Source organism: Pollicipes pollicipes, unplaced genomic scaffold (genome assembly GCF_011947565.3).
Source record: "Pollicipes pollicipes isolate AB1234 unplaced genomic scaffold, Ppol_2.1 Scaffold_4002;HRSCAF=4701_pilon_pilon_pilon, whole genome shotgun sequence".
NCBI lineage: Eukaryota > Metazoa > Arthropoda > Thecostraca > Pollicipedomorpha > Pollicipedidae > Pollicipes > Pollicipes pollicipes.
This window is the reverse complement of record NW_023596420.1, coordinates 3,770,619-3,798,525: the sequence shown is the minus strand read 5'-3', so window position 1 is coordinate 3,798,525 and position 27,907 is coordinate 3,770,619. Positions and strand designations below refer to the sequence as shown.

The 27,907-nt window shown below is 48.4% G+C and overlaps 1 pseudogene; it reads left to right on the top strand.

Moving 5' to 3' along the window:
- On the top strand, positions 1 to 27,383 carry LOC119093566 (serine/threonine-protein phosphatase 2A 56 kDa regulatory subunit gamma isoform-like; annotated as a pseudogene).
- The last annotated feature ends 524 nt before the right edge of the window (positions 27,384 to 27,907 follow it).

Sequence of the window (27,907 nt, the reverse complement as noted above, 5' to 3'; positions counted from 1 at the left end):
TGGAGGTTTGGTAGACATGCCTAATAAACAGAAAAAGGACAAGGTGAGTGTGTTGATTTCTATTTTCGTCTTCTCGCCTATAGTTTTGTAATTTCTAGCGGTATTTGAGCTGGGGACTGACGCCGGGTCTGCAGTCATGCGATTGCGTCGCGATTGTATTGCTTACCAGAAGCCTGTTTTGTACTGCGGCATCTGCTTAAAAATTGAGGTGTTCACATTACGTCTGCTTCTTACATCTGCTAAATGTTGGTGGCGTTTTGTGTATACATGTTGCAACCTTTGAGAACTAATGACCTTAGTATGGGAGTAAAACATATGATAATTATCTTCATAAGTCTTAAAGAAAGTGAAGAGGAGCATTTTTGGGTTCATCCTTGCAGTACCTGGCTTTGCTGCCAGGGTGAGAGGCAGGCTGAGAACTTATGGCAACAACAGGCTGAGTGTGTTGCAAAGCCGCAATGATGAAAAAAACAATTTTATTCTGATGGTGTGGGTCTTGTTGCCATGAGAAGATAAAACTGAGGATGTCAAATATAGATTTCACAACAATCCAGACTATAATTTTTGTAGCATGTATAGTCACCTACTTTTGCCAAAGACATCTTGAAATGGTATTGTTCATTTCCCACACCCTGACAATCTGGTTTACATCACATTGATTTTGATGTCAGCTGTGTGAAGGTGGGCAGGGGGGGGGGGTCAAGAACAGAATGTGTTTTGAAATTACCTTATTGGCAGAGTGGTAGATATGATCATAAGAACCGGGAAAGTGATTGTGCAGTGACTTCGCAAAATCACATGTAGCGGAATTAGGGCTGTTCAGGATACTCTGCTCACACAATTTGTTGGCTGCTTACCCATTGCCCTTTGACCAAACCCCTGGCATCTGGCCTGCCTAGCCAGTTTGTCAAGGCTGAGGCACCTAGCTGCTGAGCTAACCATTGTGTTGTTTAATTTAGATGGACTGATCTTGAGCAAAGGGATTGTGACAAGCAGTGAACCTAAAGCCTGGAATTTAATGACATAAAAGCATATTGATGTTATTGCCACCTGAGTGACCAAATACTGGAAACAAGAAGCATTGGTAGGGAATTTAGTATTTTTCCCTTGCAAAAGCAACTCATGAGTAATTCTCACTGGTTATTTGTATTTTTGTCACCATATAATGGTCACCAACACTTGTGGATTTGACACATCCAGTCAATACGGAGGGGCACATGTAAAGATACACAAAGATGTTGCACATGTCCAAAATGCATGATGCACCTTTAACCTAAGTCCAACATGTAACCTAACATTCAGTAATCAAACTTAGGCTTCATCTGATTACCTCTCATCCATTTTGTGTTGTGCATAAAGTGTCATTCACATCATGGAGGTGATCAACTATCTCAAGTGTTTTAGCAGGGCTTAACAGATGAAACTAGATAACCTGGATATTATGTCAATAAAGGTTAGTGTGGTAAGTGGGGATGCTTTGCCACCTTTGAGATGTGTGGATTGGAGACACCCCCAAAGTACAACTGCCCCTCAGCAATGTCATACTTTTAGAAAGCATTGGTTTCATGCATCACCAAAGGGATATGTTCTGAAATATTAGGTAGTCTGGAGGATAAGCTTCCAATAGTATGCAAAGTGACACCATTGCAGTCATATGCCTAGATAACATGAGTCAGGACTTGGGTCACCTGCAGCATGGAACCTTGGTGCACTAAATGTGCTTGGCACTAGAGGCTCCCCATAAAAACACCAATATTGTATGCTTGTATCCCCAAAATCTGCTCAATCAAAAGCACTGGCATCAGTATCAAAAATACAATTGAAACATTATGACCAGGAGGTGTGCTGTAAGGAGAAATGAGCTGCTTTCCATACATTTCACCCAAGATTTAGAACCTTGCTAGGGATTTTAATTTTGGGGGAGTGGAGATAGAGACTTAGCCATCAGATGCTGGTGGTCAGGCCCACACTTTTTGGGTAAAATGTTTGATGTTTTGAGCATCTGCTTTGGTCCTCATAAAATCCACTTGAGGTATGCTAATGCAGAACATAACTGGGTAGAAATACAGATGATATATGGGAATGACAGCGTGTTATTGAAAGAAACACTTCCTGCACTCCAAAAAGCAGACTTCCACAACTGTTACAATTGTATGCTATGTGTGCCTCATTGTTTTCTATTTTTGCCCCACACATATCAGAAATGTTGCCTATCACATTTTGTTATTGCACCCCTATCACATGTCCATGTATCAATCCATTGCTTGATCCACAAAATCCAAACCTGTAGCATGCATAATTTTAGGGCTGTTATTCTGTACAGCTGTTTACAATGCATGGAACCACAAGCAAGCAAGCATGTGGTGGCTAACTGGTTCATGAATCCCTAGTAAGCCTTACAGGACTAGACTATGACTTTAAGAGTGCCTGAAACTGTCTAATCTTGTATCAGGAAGGTGGAGGGATGAATGGAGCAAAGTAAGCTCTAATCATTATTGCAAGTGTGGAGGTTCTTTGTGGTGTAGAGGTGTTCATGATGAAGTTTGTTTCAAACCCTTCTCTTTCATGGCCAGCCCCTTTTAAATGGAATATTCAAATGCAATGTTAAAGAACTACAACATTCAAACATATTGGAGCAAGCATCAGGTATGCTGGAAAAAAGCTCACTGGTAACTTTTGGTGCATATAAAAAGGAGTGTTTTCACATTTGTGTGGGGCTTTGAACTGAAATAGCCGCTTGAGGATCATTTGGTTGATTTGTGTAGACTACTGCAAGGTTACCAAAGCATCCCTGATGCCATAATGTCACTCAGTTCCTGGTATTCTATTGTCATGTGGCAATGAAGGCCAAAACAATCATAACTGTCATAAAGACAGCCATAAATACATAACCGCATTAGGCTAATAATGAACCACAGGGGCAAATTGAGGTTGTCCTACGTAGGGTCCCGCGCACATCCCTAAACATATCTTACCACCGGACATGCCTGAATTTAGCTATAAATGAGATCCTTAGAACAATAGAACTTGTCCAAACATTTCTTAATGTTGCTGTTGAGTGACTACCCACAACTTCAGGTTAACAATTCATTCCAATGATTCACTACTCTTTGACTAGATGACAATCTACCTCTTCATCGTGATTCAGTCCTTTGAGGAGCTGACCCCTGACTCTAATACCAAGCAGGCTTGGCCTCACTTGTGACGAAGACAATTATATTTGTAGAGCAAACAGGTTACACTTCTCAAGTGCCATCTAGTGAGCTGTATTGTCGCGGAGGCGAGAAACCCAGCCGACCGGACCTTGACAAACAGGTTATAGGTTACTGCCTTTTTAGACAAAAGTGCTGAAAAAATGTACGGGCCGCGTGAAATGTCAATGAGGCAGATGCTGAAGAATCGGTGCGATTCCTTAGAGGTCACCGAATTCCTTCTCACCTTGGTCACCTCAGGAGAAGAGAGGTTGCTATCGGCCCCCAAACAAGAGAGGATATTGGTGCAATGCATAAATGCGAATGTAAAGGCGATGCATCACTAAAAGGAAATGTTTCGCGTTTCAAGATGTCGAAGCAATTATCAGATATGATGAAACAAGCTCACTTATAACCTTTGATATACTTTTTAAGTGGAAAAGACTGCTCAAGACAGCGTAATTATCTGTCTAGTAAATACGTTCTTCAATGCATCATGGTTTCATTGTGTCACTGTACCTTGCACAGCATTGATTGAAAGCCAGTTGACGGCCGCTATATCTGGAAATCGCGCTTGCGAACATGAATACCAGTGTGACTTCGAAATACTTTCCCAGTTATACTTTCCCCATTTTCGCGGATGTGTAGCTCAGAAACTAGAGGGGCTTAGGTCTTAAGAAGGGCAGGGTCGTGAACAGCACTGAAAGGCCTTCAAAATGGCTATTCAGTTCAAAAACCCCGTACTAATGTAGAACACTCATTTTGGGGAATAAAGATCTGTCAGCAGACCAAAGTGCGTATGATGCATTCCGTAAATGAGCTTGTGTTGACATGTTAGAGATGGGCGGCACAGCGTCGGCGGTTTCCGCAGGAAGTGCGCGATAGCATTCATTGCACTTTTTGAAACGTTACATTGTTTCCCCCAGAAAAGGCTGCTTCCGTTTGGCGTTTACCATCATGATTGAATGTTTGTGGAACTAGCTCAGTGTTTATTGAAAAAACGTACAAAGCCTCCAAGAATGATTTTGTTGCAAATATATATATATATAATATATATATATATATATATATATATATATATATATGATATATATTATAGATAGACGACGATCTGGATGAGTTTCGTATGGGTTGGGTGTGGTCGGAGGGTTTGGGAATAGATATAATGCATCTGCATGTTTATGCCGTAAACAGAAGTTATAACAAGTTCAGACGAGAAATTGACTCGGCCCGCATTGAAAGCATGGGCCCATGGGCCGTGCATGTTTATCAGTGAGTGAAAAATTCGGAAATGCGAGATAACCAGTGAAATACCCCCTGATCTACCCCGGAGTTTGCGTATAATGAGTTGACAAGTCACCTGGATGGGTCAGGGAATTCGCAAACGCCCGAGGGGGTTTGCAAAATCCCTCGGGTAGATGCAAACTAATATTTTAATTGTACTTGCTACTGACATGGTATAAGCCAGTGACGCATTCAAGGATAGGACACTTGCTTCCTCGTATGAAAAATGTTTTATGTGCTTGATCATGCTTGCTTGCGCACACGTGTTCATAGCGAAAATATAAAGAACAGACACGTATATATAAGTGCATCGAATGCATGCAATGTTGAACCCTAATCAACAAATTTTGTCGTAACCATACAGACACTAGAAGACGTGCCGTTTCCGTGCTGGCGCGGCATCCACCACTAATCATCATCCCACACTAACATATCACCTGTTGGTTCTTCACTTAATGTTTTGGTGCATTGTTACAAAATCTGTGAGCAGCACTCTTATTGTTTTGCGCACTGCACAGATGCATCTCTGGAGCATAACGAATTAATTTGATGCCTTGTTCTTGCGTCGCAACCATGCAGACTGTAGCATGTTGCTCAAATAAAAATGTTTGACAAGTAATGCAAAAACAAACTACACGTTAACATCGTCGTTCATCAGCGCTGTGTGGACTTCATACATCCGTTGAGAACCACATTTGTGGGAGATTAGCTGTGGGGGCCCTCGGTTCTCGCATTTACTCAAATCAACGGCCCTGTAGTTTGCACGACGAGGCGTGCGACTTTTGTGGTGAAGAGCCAAGCTGACTAATGCTCTGCTTTGTCACGACACTTTCCATCACTTTCGTTATTTTGGCGGTTTGATCTATGGCGTTTCGATTTGACTTCTGGTACAACACAAAATGAACGAATTTATGTTGAATTCACTGGATATACGTTTGTTTCAGGACTCCAGCAAGAAGGCCAAAGAGGAAGCAACGCCATCCTTAAATGATGATGTAAGGCAATGCACACGGTATTGGGCTGATAATTATCGCAATCTGACGAACAGTGCTTAGTTGGAAAGTGTATTAGCTGTGCATGATGCAAAAAGCTCTGACGTAATGCATTCCCTGAACGCAGCTAAATGAGTGTTCGTATGTTTTAAGGTACAGATTAGGATAGCAGTTACGATCACAAGCGTCGGAGACTACGCCTATAAAAAGAACGAAAACGTGCATCATCGAAATTTGGCGCCATCCCCTTCGAAAAAGTCACCTTGTATAGCGAATTTCCGCTCCCACCCCGCTTGAAACGATCCCTGGAAGCCCCGTTCCGTAAGTTTCCCAATCGTTTACGATTTCGCGCGGGCGTGTCACAACGCTGGACCTTAACACTTGCCCGGGTGGCCGGTTGGAAGCCCTTCGCTCGGGTCGGGGGGGGCGGTCAATTTGACCCCCCCCCCCGCGCTTGAGATCTCAGGAACTAAAAGAGCTAGAGACACCAAATTCACAGGGTGTGTTGACCTGTACGTGAACTCACTTAGGTCAAAGTTTGAGACTCCTAGGCCATGGCCTGGTCAAATAAAGTCAAACAAGATCAAATTACTGGTTGGTCTCAAAAGGGCCACTGGAACCCAGATAGCTGTTCTATGCAGAAGTCCACATGCTCAAGCAAGGGTCATTGTCCTCGTTTGACCTTTTGAAGCTCATGGTGACCAAAATCATTCAAGACCGCTTTGACTCTTGCATTTGGATAAGCGACATAGACTACGCTAGGCAGTATGTTCCCAAAAACAAAATGTTGAACTGGGTCATTCTAGGTCTGTGGCCTATTCTGACCTTTAAAAAAGTCTTCGGAAGGTGTATAATGTGGTTCCTGTTATCAATAAAATCGAAATGAGCACCAGAAACTAGTCCACACAGGAAGCCCCAGAGTAATAAAGCAGGTTGATTTTGAGCCTGGTCTGACCTTCGTAACTGAGCTTAGGTCAGTGTGATTTGTTCATTCAATTGTTGGGTTGCCGAAGAAAGTATCTCAGCGATGTATAGCTTCGTCTAGCACTCCGCTGTTGGATCAGATTGAACGATTCCCTAGAAATCGCCTTCGCTGAAATAATGGTCTGACTTCGACTTGCCATGCATGAAAATCCTTCAAGGTCAGCGATTTTACAAGGTACACCAAAATTGTTGGTGCCAGACGACTCGCTATTTAATTGTCTACAGTTATGCAAAATGTGGCGCGGCTACGCCGCACCGTTCGGAAACTATTCCGGAAAAACCTTTGGGGGTCAATTTGACCCCCACCCGAGCGCGTGTTTAATTTGAAATGTTGTTTTACAGAGACGAGAAAAGAGTTGTGGGGAGCTAATCTGACGGTAGGTGAGGGTGGGAGCGACGATAGTTTTGTTTTGGCCCAAAAGCTCGAGGGCTTTTAATGTGGGATTTTCATGCTTTTCAACTCACACGGTGTGGTTTTCATGTTTGAGCCACGAAATGCCATTCCCTACATGTTGTATTAACACGGGCCCGCACTGACGCAAATAGATCCCTTATCGCCGCAGAAGTCCAATAATGGGCAGACAGCCTGGGCTCTCATTGACTCAGGGTCCTGACCAATGCAAATCGCGGGCCCTGTTCTTGTCCCTGGTTGGGAAATGGGTCGTCTGGCTCAGAAGGACACGGAGCTGACTGTTCGGTGCTGGTGGTGCATGACTGATGGAGAAGCCCTCATCGACCCAGGGGGTTCCGTGGGAAATGTCCGCTCCTGAGAAATTGGCTCCAGTGCTCAGACCGACACGGAGCAGACTGTTCGACACTGGCGGTTCGTTGTACTGACCGACGTAGAGGCCTTCGTCTGCTTAAAGCGCCCCGATCGGCGCGAAGCGCCCTTTGACCGACATTTAAGGGCCGGTCATGCGGGCCAGCACCCTTTACACAACTCCGGTGAGACTTCGGGCCCTTAAATGAGGCTCTGTGTCGTCAATCTCGAGGGGCTTTTCGGGCCCTTCGAGACCTAGAGGGGGACTGGAGGAAAGGACACGTGCCTCTGTGCCCCCTGCCTGCGCTATAATATACAGGGGACAGCGTCTTTGGTCGCTAAGCAAAATTTCATTCCATGGCCTAAATCTAAGTCACCATATTGCGCACACTTACTGATAGTAAAGAGGCGCAGGGAACTCGCATTGTATTTGACCTTTATCTTGACGATCTACCACGGCAGGTTTCAACGTGGGAATAATGTTGTAATGTGTAGCGTGGGGGTAATTTTGTTGTAATACGTGACGTGTGAATAATTGTGCTGGGATACGCTGATGAACATGAAGTTCGGGGTTTTGTTGTGATACGTTGGTAGACATCAAACTAATAAAAAGGGAACCGTCAGACCCGTTCAAAAACCCATTTGTGATGTTGTGCCTGACAAAGAACAACTGGCAAATACAACGGTTGGTTGCCATTTCTGTATTTGTGAATTAATTTTTTGTGGTTCAGAGAGCATCCAAGAGGCGTCGGCTGCGTTCGTAGTTACGTGGAAAATGTTCTGGGAAATTCACACCGGGTGCGAACGGGAGGGTTGTGTTCACTCGTCCTCAGGTGGGAGAATTCGGTCCACGCTCCAGGCCGATCGGGCATGTAATCGAATGCCTCTTCGAAGGGTGACCCAGTGAGGTTTGATATGGCCAAGCTGTCCCACAGTAGCGACATCTTCTGGCTGAGCAACAGGTGGCCAATGCCAAGGGAGGAGCTAGCGGTGGAAGCAATGCACCATTAACGCCGCGAAATCCTGCTGTTGAGCTGGAATTTTACGATCGGACACGGGGGCTAGGACGGACATAACAAGCACTGCTTGGCATAAGCTCAGCCCAGAACTGCTTTCGCTCCAAAGGTTCGGACTTGTAAATGACAGGGACGCAAGCCCTTTGGGTGCCCACGTTAGCGGGCTAGTGCCCCAACGTAGTCACGGGTTCGACAGCTTCACCACCTGAACGGCTTTTAAGCATTTTAAAGGCACTATCCTTCACCTTCAAACATGCGACGTGCAATTCGATAATCGCGCGCGGCAGTTTTTTAGCGTGAGAACGGCATGTCCTGATGCGTAGCATCTCACGACTTACCAAAAACTAAATCGGTTCTGCATCGAATATGCGGCGTATTGTCCGAGCTGAAACAGCTCACGGCTCCGTTTCGATGCAGCCATGGCGTTGGGCGGTATCCGAAGCTCAGTGTGACCCGTTGTGACCAGTGTGACGTCGCTGTGACCCGATCCGACCACCCGTCATTGCGGTCTGCGTCGGGTGGCACGGCCTGGGCGTCGAGAGGTGTCTGAGCCGCGCCCTCTTCTCGGCCATCAGGGCTCCAGCCAGCGGGCGGCGGCCGGACCGGCAGGCGCGCCGCCTCCCACGGCGCTGAGCAAGGTGCCGTATGGTGCCAGTCCGATGATTCGCAAGGACCGGCGACAGAGCTCGTCCCGTTTCAACCTGCCGCGGAACAGGGAGCTGGAAAAGCTGCCGAGCTTCAAAGGTCAGTGCCGATCACAGCGAGCTGGGAAAGCTGCCGAGCTTCAAAGGTCAGTGCCGATCACAGCGAGCTGGGAAGGTTTTGCAGGTCTGTGTGAGAGGCGGTTTATTCGTATGGGGTTTTGAGTTGAATTGAGATGCGCATTTTTAGTAGCATCCCCTGTAGTTTACATTATTGTCCTTTTTAGACTTCAACTTATCCTGCTTCTGAGCTAGGCGTTTACATACTTGTGCAGGACTTTCGCGTCGTCTATTTTGAAGTCACTCTGAGATGTATGACGTCACAGATAGGCCACATAAATTATGGCGCAACGACTACTACAGGGGCAAGGAACATATGACTAATGACTTGTTCGTGTCTGGAGTACGTCAGCGCGAATCGGTGCATCAGCGGCCAGCAGTTTGCCTTCAACAGTTCAACACATTTCTATTCTTTCAACCAATTAACATAGAACGCGAACCGCGTTTTATTATATGAATTGGCATTTGAGCAGTCCTTGCTAGTTATGTAGAACGCGAACCGCGTTTTATTATATGAATTTGGCATTTGAGTTGTCTTGCTAGTTATGGTGGGCATGAGACTGGGAACCAAATAGCTTAAAGGGAATGCTCCACATTTGAAGATATGGAAACAATTATCAGACATGAGGTAAGCTCACAGCGAAGCTCAGTCTTAACTTAAGTGCGGTTCATGTAGCGTTTCAGTGGTGTGCACTTTGTGCAAGGTGCAATGTAAAGACAACTTTTTCAAGTCACCCGGGCATTCATGCCATCGAAAGCCACGCAAATACCGCCACCTCATTGGCCACGTGGTGCTCAAACGCCAAGAACAAATGCGAAGATCGAAATTGTCATGTCTGGCGTGCGTAAGTTTGATTCGGGGCATCAGCGGTTGCCAGTCAGCCGGCGACCATTTTGATGCATTGAATGCAAGTTTCGAACACAATCACGTTTTGTGCTATGCAGTACAGGAATGTGGGTAGTGGTACGAGTTATGACGGAAGTGTGAATGAAAATAGAAAAAAAAACTAGAAAAGCTTCGTATGCGAGTATGGAAATTGAAATAAACAATAAAAACCACGGGCAAATGATACACAAATCGGTACATGACGGCTGCAGCGATGTTCAGGCGGGCGGCCATAATTTCTGTTGCGGCTCAGTTAAAAAATCAGGTGAATTTGAGCAGGGCTATGCTCTGCTTCTCCTTTGAGGCGGGTGCCAGCAGGGCGCCTGAGCAGAGTTGCTTCGCGATCTTCACTCTGCCAGCACAGAGCTTTGAACTCTTGTTGGATGGCAAAGAGATGCAATTTCCGTGATGGATCTGAAAGGCTTTGGTGGCTTATACCTTGAAGATCTTTGTGATTTTATTCAGATTTGGAGAATGATTTTATTTTGCAGATTTCTTAAGCATGAGGTGTTGCGAAGCACACAAACAAATATTTGTGTGGCTTCTCGTGGCATTTTTAATGGCCGGCTTGGCAAACGAGTTTTGTTATCATGTATTTCTTTCCGTTATGCCCGATGCTCTTATTTTGTTGCCCAAATACGATGGACGCGTTCGTCAAAATATGACATAGTTGAACGTTTTCTATACAATAAGATCTATCGTCCGACGAGCGTTTTATCCGAAACGTCCGAAGACCTATGTAAAGATTCAACCCAAAATCATGTTATAGAAAAGCTTTCACACTGCATTTCGTAACGTGTTGATCACGACTAATACCAAGTCTGTCGAAAACCACGTCATGTCCTCCTACGCTAGCAGCTATTGCCCTTTACCCTGTCATTTACATGTGTTGTTCGCATACGGAATGCCTACGTTGTGGCGATGTTCATTAATGTTTGTGTACGTGTGTGCACGTGTGTTACAGAGGTGGCGGCGGGCGAGCGGGAAGAGCTGTTCATTCAAAGATCCGCCAGTGTTGCGTGCTGTTCGACTTCATCTCGGACCCCCTCTCCGACCTGAAGTGGAAGGAGGTGAAGCGGCAGGCGCTTCAGGAGATGATCGAGTACGTCACCACGCAACGCGGCGTCATCACCGAGAACATCTACCCGGAGGTCGTCCAGATGGTGAGCCTGCGTTCAGCACCTCTGCCATCATCTCGGGATTGTGGCTCGTTGAATAGCCGCAGTGACTGGCTGGATTTTGGCGTTTTCGGCTCAAGGCAAATCGACAGAAGTTATCAACATTTCGGTAGCTTCAACTGTGCGTATTTTCCCGGATTTTGCCTCTATTTAAAGGTTGTCTGTTTCGAAAAGCTCCCCTTGAATTTGTGAGGTATATTGATTTCAAAGTATTCATTTCCACAATGGACTGATGTGCAAATTTGTTTGAATATTAGTTGTCTGTTATTGTTTTAAGCACACAGCTTTTGTCGGGCGATTTTTGGCGATAAAGGTTTTGCAGATATTTGAAATAATCTGTATGAAAGCGTATATTTGATAAATCGTTGTTGCCTGGATGTTACCAAGATAATCTCTTTATTGACTGAAGTGACGCCAGTTGTCTTTCTACCGAAAGTTCTCGAAATATGTTAAAAACGTTTCGGTGGCATCTTTGACGCTGACGTGACAAAACAAACTCCTTTACCATGGTCGCGTCTGTGTGATTATGCAGTGCTTACATGCCGTACATACTTAAGCATGGTCCGCGATGGCTGATCCTTTAATTAAGTGATCCTCAAATCCCGCCTTACTCCACACAGCACCGATGGCCCACTTCTTGGTCTACCTCTTTCTTAAGGTGCGGGGGGCTGAATGTCCCTTCAATGGAGTAGGAATCTACACACCTGCATTTGACTTGTTTTCTTTCGCTACATGTCACCCCATAGTCCACACGATGCGTTGCCGGCGTGTGATGCACGCGTTGTGTGTGAATACATGACACAGCGCGATCGGCCGGCCAGGTGACGATGAACCTGTTCCGGACGCTGCCGCCGTCGTCCAACCCGTCCGGTGCCGAGTTTGATCCGGAGGAGGACGAGCCGACGCTGGAGGCGGCCTGGCCTCATCTTCAGCTCATATACGAGTTCCTGTTGCGCTTCCTCGAGTCAGCTGACTTCCAAGCCAACGTGGCCAAGCGCTACATTGACCAAAAGTTGTGTGCTTCAGGTGAGATCCGGGTCTGAGCCGTTTCGAGTGTGTCTCTTCCGACTGTTATCGCTCGTGCTTTGGCTTATGCTGGGCAGCTTGAAGGTCCGTGAGGATGCTGGCTATGTTTCAATCTGTTGTTTGGAGGGGGGAAGAGGGGTGTGTATCAATATGTCTTGCTCATTAGAGGGGTTACGTGCGCCGACGTCAGTGGTGCCATGGCGCGTCAGTCTGCTGTTTTCTCTCTGCTTTGTGCCACCGCAGCTATCTCTTAGAGGGTTGTGCAGCCATTTACGGTGCTCCGACGAATGTGTGGTATTGCCATCCAGGACAGCGTTCGAAAGGTGACTGGTTAAAGGCGGCAACCGGGACCTTTTGAACCAGCTGGAACCTGTTCTTAATGCATGAAGGTCTTACCTAAACACGGAATAATTCGATTACTGAATGACGCTCATATTTTGCAGTTACTTGTTTTTTTTCCGCACTAGAAATGATGTAGGATAACAAGTTGAAGTCCAATAGTTTTGAGCAAACAAAAATTGAAAGATGGAACTGTGGTGCTGTTGAAGCTTAAAATCCAGAAAATTGTATTCAGCTGAAGCAAGCACTAGACACAGAGGGGTTGCAGTGCGATCTCATTAGTCGGACCTCATTGCCTTCGACCTTCAGGAGCACATTGTTTTTTTCTTCAAAACAGCAAGGTTTGGAGCATCCGAAATTTGAGGCAATGCTGAAAACCATCCAACGGCGAAGGAAATGGGTATTTTTTGGGGAGGGATGAACACGCCAGATAACACCAAGTGACGAGATGTTTGCGGTTGTGTTTATACCAGTTCGTCATAGGTCAGTCATAAGCGTGGGATTTGGCTATGCCATGGACCTGCAGCTGACATGCAGTCATGGCGATTGCATTTTAGAAATTCTTGACAGAGCAGAGTATCGTGATGGTTGAGGGTCTGATGTGCATCGAAAATGCATTTGCCTCTACAGCTGCTGTTTGGAGAGATTCAAGTGCTTGATAACAGCCAATGTCAAAGTACAGGAAAGCTCACATACACCTCCGGCTTACGCCACGGGAGTAACGTCGTGTTGCAGGACGTTATCGCTATTCTGTGGAATGTAACTATGCTTTGGTTGGTTAAGTGTCACCAAGGTCGCTTAAAAGGGCTAACCCGGCGAAAACATCTGGTGAATATGCCCCGTCAATTTAATGTGTCGACGTCGTTGGAGGCCCACATGGGGCGCGAGTTGGCGCACCACAAGCTGAGAGTGCCTTACCACAATTACAACTTGGTAAGCGGAACACACATTTTATGATATTTATATTGTTGTCTAGATTAGTTATGACCGCCACGTTCTGTCGATACAATTTTAAATGCCCTGCTGGCGGCGCCTCAGTGACGTCCGTAACAAGTTCGAGTGACGTCACGCGTCTGTGCGGAGCCGCTGAAAGTTCGACCTACCAGAAATGTCCCGACGGTGACCTAGCCTACTGCACCCTATATGGCCACACCCAGTCGTGCTTAGAAGGCCTTTAGAACAATAGGGACTCAGCCTATTCTGAAGTTTCATTTGAGTATATGTGCACTACATGAGACCCGGAAAAATATACAGCACTAGTCGCTCGTATCCTGGTGATCGACAGTGGTGTTCCCTTCTCTTTTCCACATCACCTTCTCCACCATGTTTTCTGCCTCCCTCCTTCCCCGACTCCATTTCGTCTGTCTCACCTTCTTCGGCATCCCTCCTTTCGTGCCCTCTATTAATATTTATCCGCCTCATTGTGATGTGTTTTTCGTCTTCCTGTTAAGTCATATGCTTCTGTCACATGCATCTTCTGCTATCTTTTTCCTTCCCTATTCCATAGTTCTTCGTACAGACGAGCCATGCTTGTTACCTGTGTCTTTCAACTGGCCATGCCCACGGCTTGAGCTCGCTTGTCAGGCCGCGCGGTCGCGTGTGGCAGCCCAGTTCGGCTCGCCGGTGGCACAGTCATACTCGTGCGCGCTGGGTGCCTCAGAGGGTTCATTAACCTGGGCGGACGCGTGCCACAAATTCGCGCTAGCCTCGGGCGAATGTTCCTTGTAGTATTGAACGTGGGAAATGGCTTAAGTCGAGTTGACAACGTTATGTCCTGCTTCTTATCAGCTTCTGGACTCATTCGACTCAGAGGACCCAAGGGAAAGGGACTTTTTGAAGACAACGCTGCATCGTATTTACGGCAAGTTCCTGGGACTTCCGCGCGTACATCCGAAAACAGATCAACAACATATTTTATAGGTGAGTACAAGTCTGGATTCGTCCGGTGTCGTGTTTACCTTTTGTCGCGTTCATTGTCTGATGGATTTTGCGCTCCTGGTCTCTTAACGTTTGGTGAGCAGTTCGCGGCATGGAGAAACGATCAGACCGTGTCTTTTTTCTGTCAGCTTAACGTATCTTTGCTCAGCCAGCTCAATTGTAAATGGGATGAGATGCCTTTACCCAATGCCATGATGAAATAGTTAAATGCCACAACACCAAAAAATATCATATCACATGCTAGATGCCACGACTGCTATTGCCTCACTTTTCGAGGTAGCATTGTTCGCGGCTGTGGTCGAGCCGGCCATTACCTTCGGTGTGCGCTGATAATAGCTGACTTCCTTATGTTGTTTGCGGCTGTGGTCGAGACGGCCAATGACCTTCGGTGTGCGCTGATACTAGCTGACTTTCTCATGTTGTTGCGTGAGTGGTCGTACTTTCGTTGCTGTGGTAGTGGTTATTTTTGCGGGAACAGTCACCGCAACGTCATCTCAAAAGGACGTGGGACAAATGAATATCCGAATTTCAAAAAGTGGAGTGACAGTCGCCTGACGGCAGTGGCCCAGTGGTTGGCGCGCCGGACTGTCGCGCGACGGGGCCGGAGCGAATCCAGGTTCCGCCATGGTCCCTGATCGCTAACATGGCCAGTGCAGTCGCTGGCGCTCCATAAAAAAACAGGCGCGTCGCGTCCCTCTTTGAGAAAAGAACTATACGCGCTCGATTTGGTCGGTTATGCCAGCTTTCGCGAAATGTTTCTGAATAACTCAGATATTCAGTTGGAAGAAGCGGCTCACCTTTTTTTTTTGCTTTCGTGTGCATTAAGTCGCACACCACAGGCGAGTCCAACAATCGTCATGCCCTGGTGCTGCCAGTGCAACGAACGAGGCTTAGCTGCTAGTTATAGATCAATTGCCCACAGTTTCGAAGTAAACGTCAGACAGCTACAAACGATCACACAGGATAGCTCACATATTTTTGCTCTCGCACCATATAAATATAACACACCGCAGGCAAGTAAAACAATCAGCATCCCCTGATACCACGACTGCGACTAATAAAGCTTAACTGCTAGCTGAAGACCGTCGATTTCAGCCTAGGAGTAAGTGTCTGACGGCTGAAACTATCCCACAATGATTAGGATAACTAACACACTTCTACTTTCACACCACACGAAAATCACACACCACAGGCAAATCAAACAGCATGCCCCATACCACAATTGCAGCTAATAAAGGTTTCCTGTGTGTTTAGGATCATTCCCTACAACCTAGAAGTGAGTGGCTGGCAACTGAAACTGTCGCCTGGAAGATGGTCAATATTTGCGGTAAAACAGTTAAAAAGTCACACACTACAGACACGTCAAACAGTCAGGATGTCCTGAATCACTTAAGAAAGCTTGCCAGTCAGTTACAGATGATTGTCTTACATTTCACAAGTCGGCGTCTGGGTGCTGAAGCCATGTGTTTATGATTGCAAATAGTAGGGTTATCCATTATGGATGGTGCACTCATCAGCCACCCCAAGATCTCGCAACACTCCACTAGATTTCAAGGTAATAGCAACGCTGTTAGAATTCTGACTATCCAACCATAGGGGTCTCCCTTAAAATGCTGTCAGTCAGAGATGCAGCTGCCAGAGTTGCAGAAGTTTTTCCTTGTACAGACTTTGGTATCTTCCTGAGATGTGGGGAATCAGCGAGCCAGAGGGGGGCCCACCTGTGTTTGTGGATGCTGAGGGCTTATCAGGTTGAAAAGGACCTTCCATGGCAGTACCGGTAAGGAAGGACTTGTTGGCAGGTGCAGTGGGAGGCAAAGAAACAACAATTTCAGTGAACGTGAGGTTATAGTGGTGAATCCTTAAGGAAAGCGTATGTTGCAAGTGTCAAAAGTGGATGTTTGAGCGACTAACAGAAGGCACATGCGTACAAAAAATAAAAATAAAGTGATCAAATTCACGCAACCTCATTCTCTACGCTCCATGCTGCTAAGTGTGGTCGGTGCTTGTAAGATCTCATGATGGCAGGGTTGTGTCAAATCACTGAAATTATGAACGCTTTCTGAAATGGTCAATGCGCAGGGCTAATACGCGTCAGGACTACCATGTCCAGACAGGTCGCACTCCGTATGCTGACACGAATCTCTTCTGTCAGGTTCATTTACGAGACAGAACACCACAACGGTGTTGCTGAACTGCTGGAGATTCTGGGCAGCATTATCAACGGCTTCGCGCTGCCGCTCAAAGAAGAGCATAAAGCTTTCTTGCTGAAGGTGCTGATGCCACTGCACAAGGTCAAGTCGCTCTCAGTCTACCACCCGCAGCTCGCCTACTGCGTCGTGCAGGTACGGTAAATGCTGACGTTGATGGCGATGGATATCAGTGCCATTTGAAAGCTCGTCTCCCAACAAGTGCATTGACGGTATTCCGAAGCCTGTGAGGGGTCATGAAGGTCGCGTATTGGTCAGTGGCCCGACCTTGGCCAGCGTTCATAGGTGAGACATTGTTGCCGGGCGATGTGATGGTGTGGAAACAGTGTGACAGTGACATTTGAGAAGCAATTGATAGGTGTGGAATAAATGAGGTCCAAAAGAGCTGAGAATAGACTTAACAACTTATGGCGTCTTAGCTCCACGGTCAGTGATAGTTCTGGCGCGGTATAAGGCTAGTACCGGCTGCACACCTGGCATGTTATCAAGATACGGACGCGCCGGGACTAGGCAGATAAATTGCTTGCTCTGCCGCTGGCCGGGTTGGTTCTGGGTGGGATGTATATGAAAACGTTTGCGTCTCTGCTTTGGAAGGAAGGAAAATCTTCCGTATCTGTACGTTGTTCATATAACGCGCAAGAGTACAATAGCCTACTTGCTAGACTACATGGTAAGACTTACAGTTATTGGTGACAAATTAATGTAGCCGGCTGTGCATCTGTGATCTTGAATCGCCCAACTTTGCGCTTATTTTGGAAGGCTTAAGGAGGCCAGCACAGTGATATCTGTGTCGACTAGATGCATCTTACCTGTAGCGGCCGTTCAAGGCTAGATCACGGACTGACAAGTGACCCATGTGATCTCCACGTGCTCGAAGGTATCGCCAAGATAATGATAAGGCGACGGCCTTTCAATGATCAACGTGGGGTATGTTGTGCACCCAAAACAACATTTATAGGACATGACATGACCTCACCGTTCACCTCGGAGAAACATCACCGGATTGGAGTTACCAAGAAAACTGTATGCCATTACTCAGACTGTACTGGATGTCTTCCAGCGGAAACATGGGGTTCCTCATAGAGCTTGTTGGAAAGGTCATCATATAATAAAAGGTCACGAGGTCACGTTGGTAAGAAAAGACTGGAAGTGGTGGTGATTGATTGTTAATGGATGTAGCAAAGAATCTGCTTCCAATTAATTTGCTGCTTTCATCAGGTATGGGACCATTGGACACATTATTTTTTCTGGTCCAACTCTCCACATGATTACGACTATGGTGGCCTTTATCTTGTGATCTCTGTGACGTAGGAAGTTAAAGCCCACACGGTACCTAGACAAAGCCACGGGCCAACTTTTATCGAAATCGGGGAGGCCAGGGTGGGCAGGCTTTGGTGATCTGTTGTGGAATGGCCCATCCCTGTCCGTCAAGGACCAGCTGTGTTATGACCCGATAGTTTTAACTTCCCGTGTGCGGGCGCTCGCGCCCAGTTGCATTCTCTACCTTTGGGGCCGCTGAATTGGCATCCTTGAAAGCTACGTAAGCATTTTCGTCTCTGACACGGAGGATGCAAACACACACCATGAAAGAGAAAGTCCTTGCCGAGTGTGACCTGTGGGTGCGTGCAACATGTGGTGTTTGGCTTCCTCCGATTAATGACATAACGTCAGGACATAAGTATTCAAGATTTGGTGAACAGACCTTGACACGGGCTATCTAACCGTGCCCTATCTAACCTCACAAGTGGTAAGGGTGCTCGTGTGGTGCATGTGGCTATCGCCATTTCTAGATCGATGGCGTTACGATCATCGGTCCCAATTTTGGCCCCGTGCCAGTGCCTGCTGTATTGGTTTGCTACTGCGATCGCCGTCCATACCAAGCGGCAGGTACAGAGCTGTACCTACCGTTGGGTGTATGTGCAGCTCTACGCATCGACCGAATTGTTTTTCACAGTGGAAAAGTAAGACCATTCCTGTGCAAAGAGGTGGTATTGATCCCTGCAGTATGCATGGTAAATTTGTACATGGCAGTCTTCGTCATTACCTGCTTGCATTGAAGCAATAACATGTGTGGTATTCAGGTCTCGGTTGTGTATGGTAAACATTAGGTATAATGGAACCGTAACATCACGTCAAAGAGATCGATATTTAGATGTATGTGTCGTTTCTAGGACGCCAGTCGCATGTGGCATATCAATCAGATGATCAAATTATCATCTAAATCATGTTACTTGCAAGCGTCTGGGAGCTTATGTGATATGGATGCCCGTTTTGCCACCAGTTTTTGGAGAAAGATCCGTCACTCACGGAGCCGGTGATTATGGCGCTGCTCAAGTACTGGCCCAAGACGCACAGCCCCAAGGAGGTGATGTTCCTCAACGAGCTGGAGGAGATCCTGGACGTGATGGAGCCGGCAGAGTTCCAGAGAGTCATCAAGCCTCTCTTCCAGCAGATCGCCGCCTGCGTGGCTTCTCCCCACTTCCAGGTGCGGGCTACGTTCATCGAGTGAAGCTCCGCCCTGCCCCCCGTAGGACAGTCCACCCGACCGCCCCTGGACCGCCCCTGGACCGCCCCGATCGAACAACGCCTCGAGGAAATTAGCAGTACACTAGTCATTACGGCGTTTGAACAAGGATAGCCCTCACAATGAGCTACGTAGGACATAAACGCGGTGGTGATGTACTGGAAAGCAAGTTACGACGTTAAATAGAAGTCAGTTTTCTTATTTGTGGGAAGTTATGGTAGAGCCTGTGTTCCGGAGGGAAACAGTGGCAGGTCTTTAAACTCGTGTGTTTCATGAGATACTGCAGCATTGACGTTATGACATGGAAGGTTGTGTTTGAGACTCAACGTACACCTTCCGACCCCGACCCCGGCCTGCCGCGCAGCCACATGTCAGAGTTCCACCGACGAAGAGGCGAGCCATTTGGCGCAAGGATTAATTTAGCATGCATGATGGCACAGGTTTGGGTGTGCACTGATCTTAGCTAAAAATAATATTAGTTATATGGTTAATTGAACATTATCAAACCAGCCTTAAATCAAAATAAGCGAATAATGGATCTTGAAAGATACTGGGGTATGATATTGATATTGATATAGGGCATTTAAAGATAGATAACATATACTGCGCAATAGTTTCTGCAGCGCGATTGGTTTTTATGATGGAGTTAGGGCCAGAGTACTAGAGTGGAGAGGGCGGTCTTAAAGCCGATATTGGGATATATGCCGAGTTATGGAGTCGAAGTAAAGGAAACCTAACATCGACCCGATCAGTCCTTGTTTGCCTCCTGGTGCTCTGGGACGGTCGCACTTCACGACTGTGACAAAAGTCGTATGAAGGCTTCTTGGACGGCTGCTTCCCCTCCCCCCCTCACACGCGATGCTTATAGGGGCGTATTCAGTGGGCGTTGGGAACACATCCCCCGCCATCGAATCGTCTCGTGCGTTATTATGTCCGGTAATGAATTACGATAATGGAAACCTCGATGTACCTGCGTAGAAATAAGTTATTGAAAACATGCGACGCCCTTCGCCATTCAATTAATTTGTGCAATTGCGGCACCCTAAAAGGTTGGCTACTAAGAAAGTAAGTGATGTGTATCCCACACTGTGAAATCCTGTATACGCCCATCAATAGTTTGCATGTTGCAACGGAAGCTTTTTTCTCACCGATCTCGGAGTGACCACATAAATGAACACATATCTTGTGATGTCCGGGCATGGCTCGAATAGGGCTCGAGCAAATCAAACAGCTTCCAGCGGCATCATTGTAGACTGAGGGAGAAATTAGGCGGAACCCGACGCAGCAGCTGTTTGGTTGCCAAGCAACGCGTTATAGTCCTATTTCTTGCTGGAAGATGACAGTTCTCTGCGGCTTGACGCGGCCTGCAGCTTGCTATGCCATGATCACCAGGACGTTGTAACGGTATTGATCCACTGGCGTATACGGATACTCTCCGCCGACGTCACGTTCCCCCTTATAAGATGCATGACACGTGGCAATGCTCCCATGGATAGATGTCGCCAGTGAAGGTTCTGCGGTGGACACGTAAAAATAGATGGAAATAGGCCAAAACGCTCTACGCCTTGCAGAATGAAAACATGCCAAAACGTTCAACGCCTTGCCAATAACTTTGCGAACTTGTAGCGCAGTTAACTGGGTTGCAGTGGGTTATTGGAGTGGTTGTGCGGCCCATAGTGAAATTTGGCGAACGCCCCGCCATTCTGCGTGTTTTGTAACCTTAATTAATGCAATTCATCCTTTAGAGTGAGAGGACTGATGATGGGCATACGCTGTGCTGCCTTACAGTTTTTTGTTTTACTTTTTAGAACAGTGCGGTCTCTCTTCAGCAGATAAGTGTAGCCTCGAGGAGGTGAACAATGTCAGGCAGTTTTAATGTTTCAGGCACTGCATTGCAACACGTACGATGGAACCAAAGTCCTTTGCGCATCGATCCATCTTTGTAGTGGTTTGACCTGTGCCAGTTTTCCCACCGATCCGCGAGCAATGCCATCCAGCGAGGTCTTGAATGCCGCGTGTCTAAGCAGACAGAGCAGTTATACTGTTTGCATAGAACCAGTCCCAGCTCCAGTGTCCTCCGTGTCGCGATTTGTGACGCCTGCGGCGCATCGACGACGTTCAAACAGTGTTAGCCGCATGGAGAATGCGTAGGGTGTCAGATCTCGGAGAGAAGCGGCTTTACTCAGTCGAATCGCTTAAGACTTTGGCAGGCAGGCCCAGGCTTCCGCCGGGCACGAGAACGCCAATGATTGCAATGACATGCATTAGGGATGAGCCAAACGGTCTATTGTTTTGCGTGCTCTTTGCACCACACGCGCAAAATAGTCACGGCATGACCGGTCACGAGGCATTCATCTCACCATGCAGGTGGCAGAGCGGGCACTGTACTACTGGAACAACGAGTACATCATGTCCCTGATGACGGAAAATGCCAACGTCATCCTGCCCATCATGTTCCCCGGTCCTGTACAAAAATTCGAAGTCCCACTGGAACAAGTAAGTGGATAGAGCTGCTTGTGGCGCCACCTAGACGCCCTGGACGCGCTGGACGCGCGCCGGCCATCGCCCATTGCTCTTCCGAGGATGCGAACGGTGTCTGCCCTCCAGTCGCTGAGAGTGTTTTTGGTGAACTATGCCGATGTTTCGGGTTTTACTGAAACTTTATAAAGGATAGCATAATGTGTGCACCTAGTATTAGGTATTACTTAACGGATGAAATGTGTTCAAATGTTCGCTACTGGTATTTCGTGTTTGGGTGCGTCGCTTATGCATAAAATCAGCGTTCAAGGCAGGCTTTCGTCGTCGGGTTACGTGCCAGTTACTCACATGTAAAGTTCGGACATAAATCGATCTGGTCCTTCAGAGCCTGCCTCCTCGAAGTCTACACGTACAGGTGGTTGTCTTACTGGTGCGAGTGTGGGCGTGCATTTGTCAGGGGATGAACTTGTGCATGTGTGCTTGCATGTCCTGGGCCAACGACTGGGTACGGGTAGCGTGGACTGCTGTTATGTGTGTTATGTGTGTCGTGTTGTGTGGGATACATTCAGCTTTGTTGCTCCAGGACAATTCATGGTCTCATCTACAACGCGCTGAAGCTGTTCATGGAGATGAACCAAAAGCTGTTTGATGACTGTACTCAGCAAAGCAAGCTAGAAAAACAGAAGTAAGTTGCACACATGCTGTGTTTGGTCAAAATGAATTGGTGGGATATTGAGGCGAACACACTGGGCAAATGACCAGAGCCAGCGGTTGCACTTACCTCACGCCAGGTGTGCATCGCAAGTTACGATTGCGTGAGTTCAAACGTTGCATCTGTGTTCGGGTGAGTGCGAGGGAGTCGAGGGATGTGACAGCATTCGACCGACTCTGACGCCGTCGTGTGCACCTGTGTGCAGGGAGCGGGAGAGACAGCGGGTGCACGAGGAGGCCTGGCAGAAGGTGGAGGAGCTCGCCAAACGCAGTCCGGAGTATCCGCTGTTCGCTGCCGAAGGCGGCGGTGCTCTGCCGGGCTCTATGTCGGCTGCCGCCGCCACCACTGTCGAGGGAGAAGACGACGAGGGGCTGATGGACCCGGAGAAAATCAAAGTTGAGGCGAAACAGGTATGCCACATATCGCGCGAGTTGTTGTCGCCGTCGGTACCATCGGAATAACTACATAGTGTGCTGTTTTGTAGCAATTTGGGCGTGAGCGATGTCTCAGAGTGCACAAACACATATTTGCATTTGTGCGCGCGCACATGTGGCATTGGCTGGTGTGCTGGCGGTGGGGCGCAGCTTCTGCTCCAGCTTCTCATCGGCGCGGTGGCGCGCGCCTCAGCCGTACAGTTTCCGCACCATGAATGTGGTCGCGGCTGCGTGGGGTTGCGTCGCAGCATGTTAAGGCGGCTTTTGAGCATTTTCGCTGTCTCTGGGAAATGCGACTCGGTAATGGCTCAAAGTCCAAGACGCAGCGGCGGGGGGGAACACCACCTTTGCCACAGCCAGTTGTGCTTTTCGTAGTCTTAAGCCCCTGGCCGGCCGGTGCCGACCCTGAGCCTCGGCGATGCGCGGTGTGGCGGGCGGCCCACTTATAGTTAGCGGATCCGATCGAAACCCGTCTCACTGGATGTGACCTGTCTGGCGCGTACACCTCGCCGGACTTGGTGTGGTGTGGCTCTGTCGCAGATTAACGTAGCCTTGCGACCTAAGCTATGTCGCGACCTTGCCTCCATAGTAACTAGTCGTTAACACGATCTGATTCAAGCCGACCAACCCGGAGATGCCCTCGCCTGCACGCACGAGGCTGGCCGTGTTGCAGGGCGGCCTGCCGCATTGCGCGTGCCCGCTACAGCCTGCTCCTAGCCTGACCTGACCTGACCTGACATGACCTGACCTGACCCCGGTCCTATTGCAGGGCAGCGTACCGCCTCGTCCGAGCGGCCGCTCCAGCCGCGCCTCGCCCGTTCGGTGATGCTTCGCGATGCCCGATCCTCGCTCCTCGGTGGCCACAGTGTGACGGTCCGTGTTCTAGTCCATCGCATCGCCGGCTTTTCTTGCTGCCCATGCCAACCGACTGCGTGTGACACCGCGGCAGAATTCCGACCAATGCCTTGACGGTTGCGGTGCAGAATTATTCTGGCCTGGGTTAATCAAAGCAGTGACTTTTTCCCCTCTGTCCAGAAGTCTTTAATATCACGTAGGCTTACCGACATCCTGCACCCATCACGTCTCTTTCCAATTGTCAGCAGTGAAGCGCCGTTTTACCTGTTGTTTCCTCTTCTTCTAACCCGTGTCACGTCTGTTTTAACTGCTATGACTCACTGGTGCTGACATGTGAGACAGACGGCTACATTCTGGTCCGGAAATTATTATGTGACTGTAAGCCAGCCAGCCTCATGCAAGACATCCACATGTCCTGAGGCGCAGCTGTAAGCTTCCGGGTGTTTGGTGCTGATAACGCCTCATACTAACCAGTTGCGGGACGTTCAATGACGGCGACCCCGGGTCGTTGAACAGCCATCATCGGCCTTGCTAGACCGTACTGCGCCGCGCATTTACACGCGTATTGTCCTTTGGCGTTGACAAAAAGCTGTGAACGTGTACCTGGTAGCCGCCTGTGGGTACCTGCGCACAAATCGGTTAAGGTTCGTGAGGAAACGGTGCACTCTGTCCAGGACCCTGCAGTGCCACTCGTAGTGCACCTGAGACTAAGATAATTTACTGTGTTAAGTTTTAGAAAATTGAAATTCTTGCACCGAGCTGATGTGTGCGCGATTTGTGAGCCGCTGCTTATATTTACTTTATTAAAATATTTACACCTGGCTGATCTCGGATGATGAGCCGAATGACCAAAAACAGCGACGAAATCGTGCGCCGAAGGCAAAGTCCCGAACCCCAGAGAAAACCTTGAAGCGAATAGATGTGAAAGAATTTAGAACATGAATTACAGATTTATCTCCTCAAAAGTTCGTTCTGCACGAGATGCGATCTAAAAGTTCCAAAACTATGCCCATAAAAACATACGACGTGTGTTATCCAAATTTGGCTGTAACCCCTATCGGAATGGTTACGATTTGCCGCGGTACAGCGCTCCTAGGACTTCAGCTATGCTTATGACGCTCCCAGAAAGTCTTGTTCTTTAGATGCATCAAGTACCATTGCGATTCGTGCTGAATTTGTTTCACGGCGTTGAAACGGTGACTATTGGCTGAGCCTGTCGTGGGGAAGAGGGAGAAGTCGTAGGGAGCCCGTCCGACGAGTGGAGCGAGCGTGCGTTGACGGTGGTAATGGTGCGGCCCAAAGCTTCCCATGTTTCCGCCGCACCGTGAGCGGGGCGTGTTTAATGTTTAATGTTTAAGCGCGTAGTTTCCATTGTTCCAGAGTGCAGGCTGCTTGCGTGGAATGTTCTCTCTCAGGTTTTCCAGAACGGTGCAGTGAAATTTGTCACTGCCAGTCTCACTAGGGCACGAAAGCGGGGTGCACAATCTCGCTAATGTAAAGACGAAAGCGTGCTTTTGATCTCGCTCCGGGCCTGTCTGAGGGAAATATTCTACCATGTGCTCCGTCATGACGTCGCGCCCGCTCACTGTGAATTCAAAATGAACTAGTTTTGGGCTTTACCAACATCATCGAAGCGCCTCCCACGTACCTGCTGTCTGGGTTTGGTTATGTGTGACTTCTCTCCCAAGAGAGAAGAAGCCGTTCGAAGGTGATTTTTAGCAGAAAGGTCGCCGTTTTCACACTGTTGAGGACATCCAGCGTAAATGGCAGTTGCTGTTTGACGCACTTAACCAGCGAGACTTCCAAGAAACGTCCCAAGCGTGTCGGAGGCGCGGAAAGACGTCTGTCGCCGCGCAGAACGTGGCGGATACAAATTTGATGGTGGCCAAGCGAGCGTATCATATGTGTGTGGGATTTTGGACGGAGATCTGCTGAGATCTGAGAGAGGACCTGAGCCGGTAGCGGGGTGTCAGTTTGGAGGCTGCAGATGCAAGTATCTTGCTGTTCCCCCTCCCCTCCCCCCCGCCAGCGGTGCCGCATTTAGGGCAAAATGCAAACATTGGACAAGAGACTCAAGAACTACTGGTTCGTTTAAAAATGTGACTGCAGGCTGATTAAATGCAATTATGAGGACCTGAGAGAAAAAGAATGCAATGCATATGTATACCCCCGTCAATACTCATTCCGGCGGTCAACCCGGTAAGGCAAAGACCAAAGTGTGACAATATACTCGGAACAAATCATATAAGGATACAACTTTTGTTTGAATGCCATCAACGACGACGACGAAATTGGCGAATGCTCAACGTTGAAATGTTGATCGTTCAACGGCCCCGGCGGTGGGAGCTGAGTCGCGCGTTCAAACAAACCCCAGAGATATCGCTCGGATGACACTGGCAGCTTCCGATTCTTGTATAGTTGCCGCTGTCTCTTCATCGACTGTAATCCCTTGCATTGACTTCGCTACCGCAGTGTTTGGACGTTGTTGCATGCGCAGCTACTCGAAAACAATCCTCTTTACAATGCCGTTTGTTCGTGCTGTCCGAAACAGCGAGACTTGTCGGAAACACTTAAGCATGTTAAATGGTCCTACCTCTGGCTGTACCAGTCAAAAGCCATCCTGAACTTTTCTGAATCTGTGAATCCAAGCCGAGGGTTGACGTGAGGCGTTCGATTGTCACGAAGGCTCAGCTGCTTGGACGCGACGAGTGGCTGAAGCAAAATTGAATAAACAAATGGCGGCCACGGATCAGTACACAGCGCATGCACATTGCATTGTGGTACGCGGTGGTAATTAGTATTTCGTTGTAATGACCAGCAGCCATGCATTGCTTTGTGTCATGTCCTAATTGCGTGTGTGATGTGACGCCAGCATGTACGCTGGTGCACGTTCATTAAAATGTGTTTGCTCTGGGTTCAATAGTTTTCGGGGCGAGTTGTTGCCACACACAAAGTTGGTGCGTACTGCTATGAGTTCGATAGTCATCCCACGCGCGGGCCGCCACTTATCGCTTCGGAACGTGTTTTTCAGTTGGTGAAGGCACCCCAGGGCAAGCCGAAGCCTCTGCTCCGGAAGAAAGTCGGAGCTGCCGCAGGACATGTACACGCAGAAGGCTCTGAACGAGCACAAACGTCCCGACGCATACCTCACCACCAGCCCGGAGCAGAAGAATTCGAGCTAGGCGGTGGCGCCCGCTCGCCGCGTCGCCGCATGTCGCGCGCCGGCCCAGGAACGTGCCCAGGTCGTCACCGTCTGTCTGTTAACTGGTCTGTGTGTCCCCGTCACTAGCCGAGCCGGGCTCGCGGGCGGTGCACCGATGTGTCTCCGGCCGCCATCACCGCCCTCCGCTTGCCTATGCACGACCACGTGTGCCCCTCGCTGTCTGTAGTGCTGGACAAGTCAGTATTGCCCAACCGCTTGGACACGCGCGCAGGTTGTGTGTAGGACTCTCCGGCGACTGCGTCTGTTGCCTGTCGCGCAGTGCTGTTGTCCCGTGCTCCGGCCACGTTACGTGCTCTCACGGACTGGCACCGTCGGGTGAGCTCACCCCGCCCGCTAGGCACAGGCGGACGGGCCGAGCCAGCGGCGTGAACAATTCTGCTGCCGAGAGGCTGCAGGCTCTCACATTCCACGTGGCAGACCGCCGGGACCGTCCAGAAACGACAAGTCGGCGCGCGTGGCGTGCTGTTGCCACGGTCTCATGTGCGGCTACGCTTATCAAAGGCTGCCGGCAACAGAGTAGCCGAATTACTGGAGTAGTAGTATATGCTTCGGAGCTGGCGAGGGGTGGGAAGCGTCTTGTCACAATGATGGTGGAGCGAGGGTCACAGGCACGGGCGGGGTTAGTGTCGTGTTCAGAATGTGACCATGGCATAGGACGTGGTTTGTGGACGGTCCTCTGTTGTCGCTCTTATTCTTGTGCTTAGTCAATAGCTGTGTCCTCGTCATTTGGCTCGTTCAGAAACATAACTAATAGCTACCATAAAAATTGCCTCACTGTTACGGCACGGAACTGGCTGGAGTATTTTATCATTTGTTGTGAGATGTTACCGGAGTACATTTTAGGGGCAGCTTTGCTGAAATGTGTGACAGTGCGGACATTTTTGTGCAATAGATGGCAAAAATGTGCCCGCATGTGTGCGTGTATCTATCGCAAATTATTGGTGGTGTAGCCTGGTCCGAAAAACGCAGCCTGCCATGACGCCTCGTCTTTTTCTGTGAGTTTTGTGCATTGGTAATCTTGTTATTGCCAATGCACGCCGCCGCGCTCGGATAGCATGGGGCCCCGTCTCCGTCTTCCTCGGATCGAACCGGCACCATCCGGGCCTTAGAGCCCGGCCA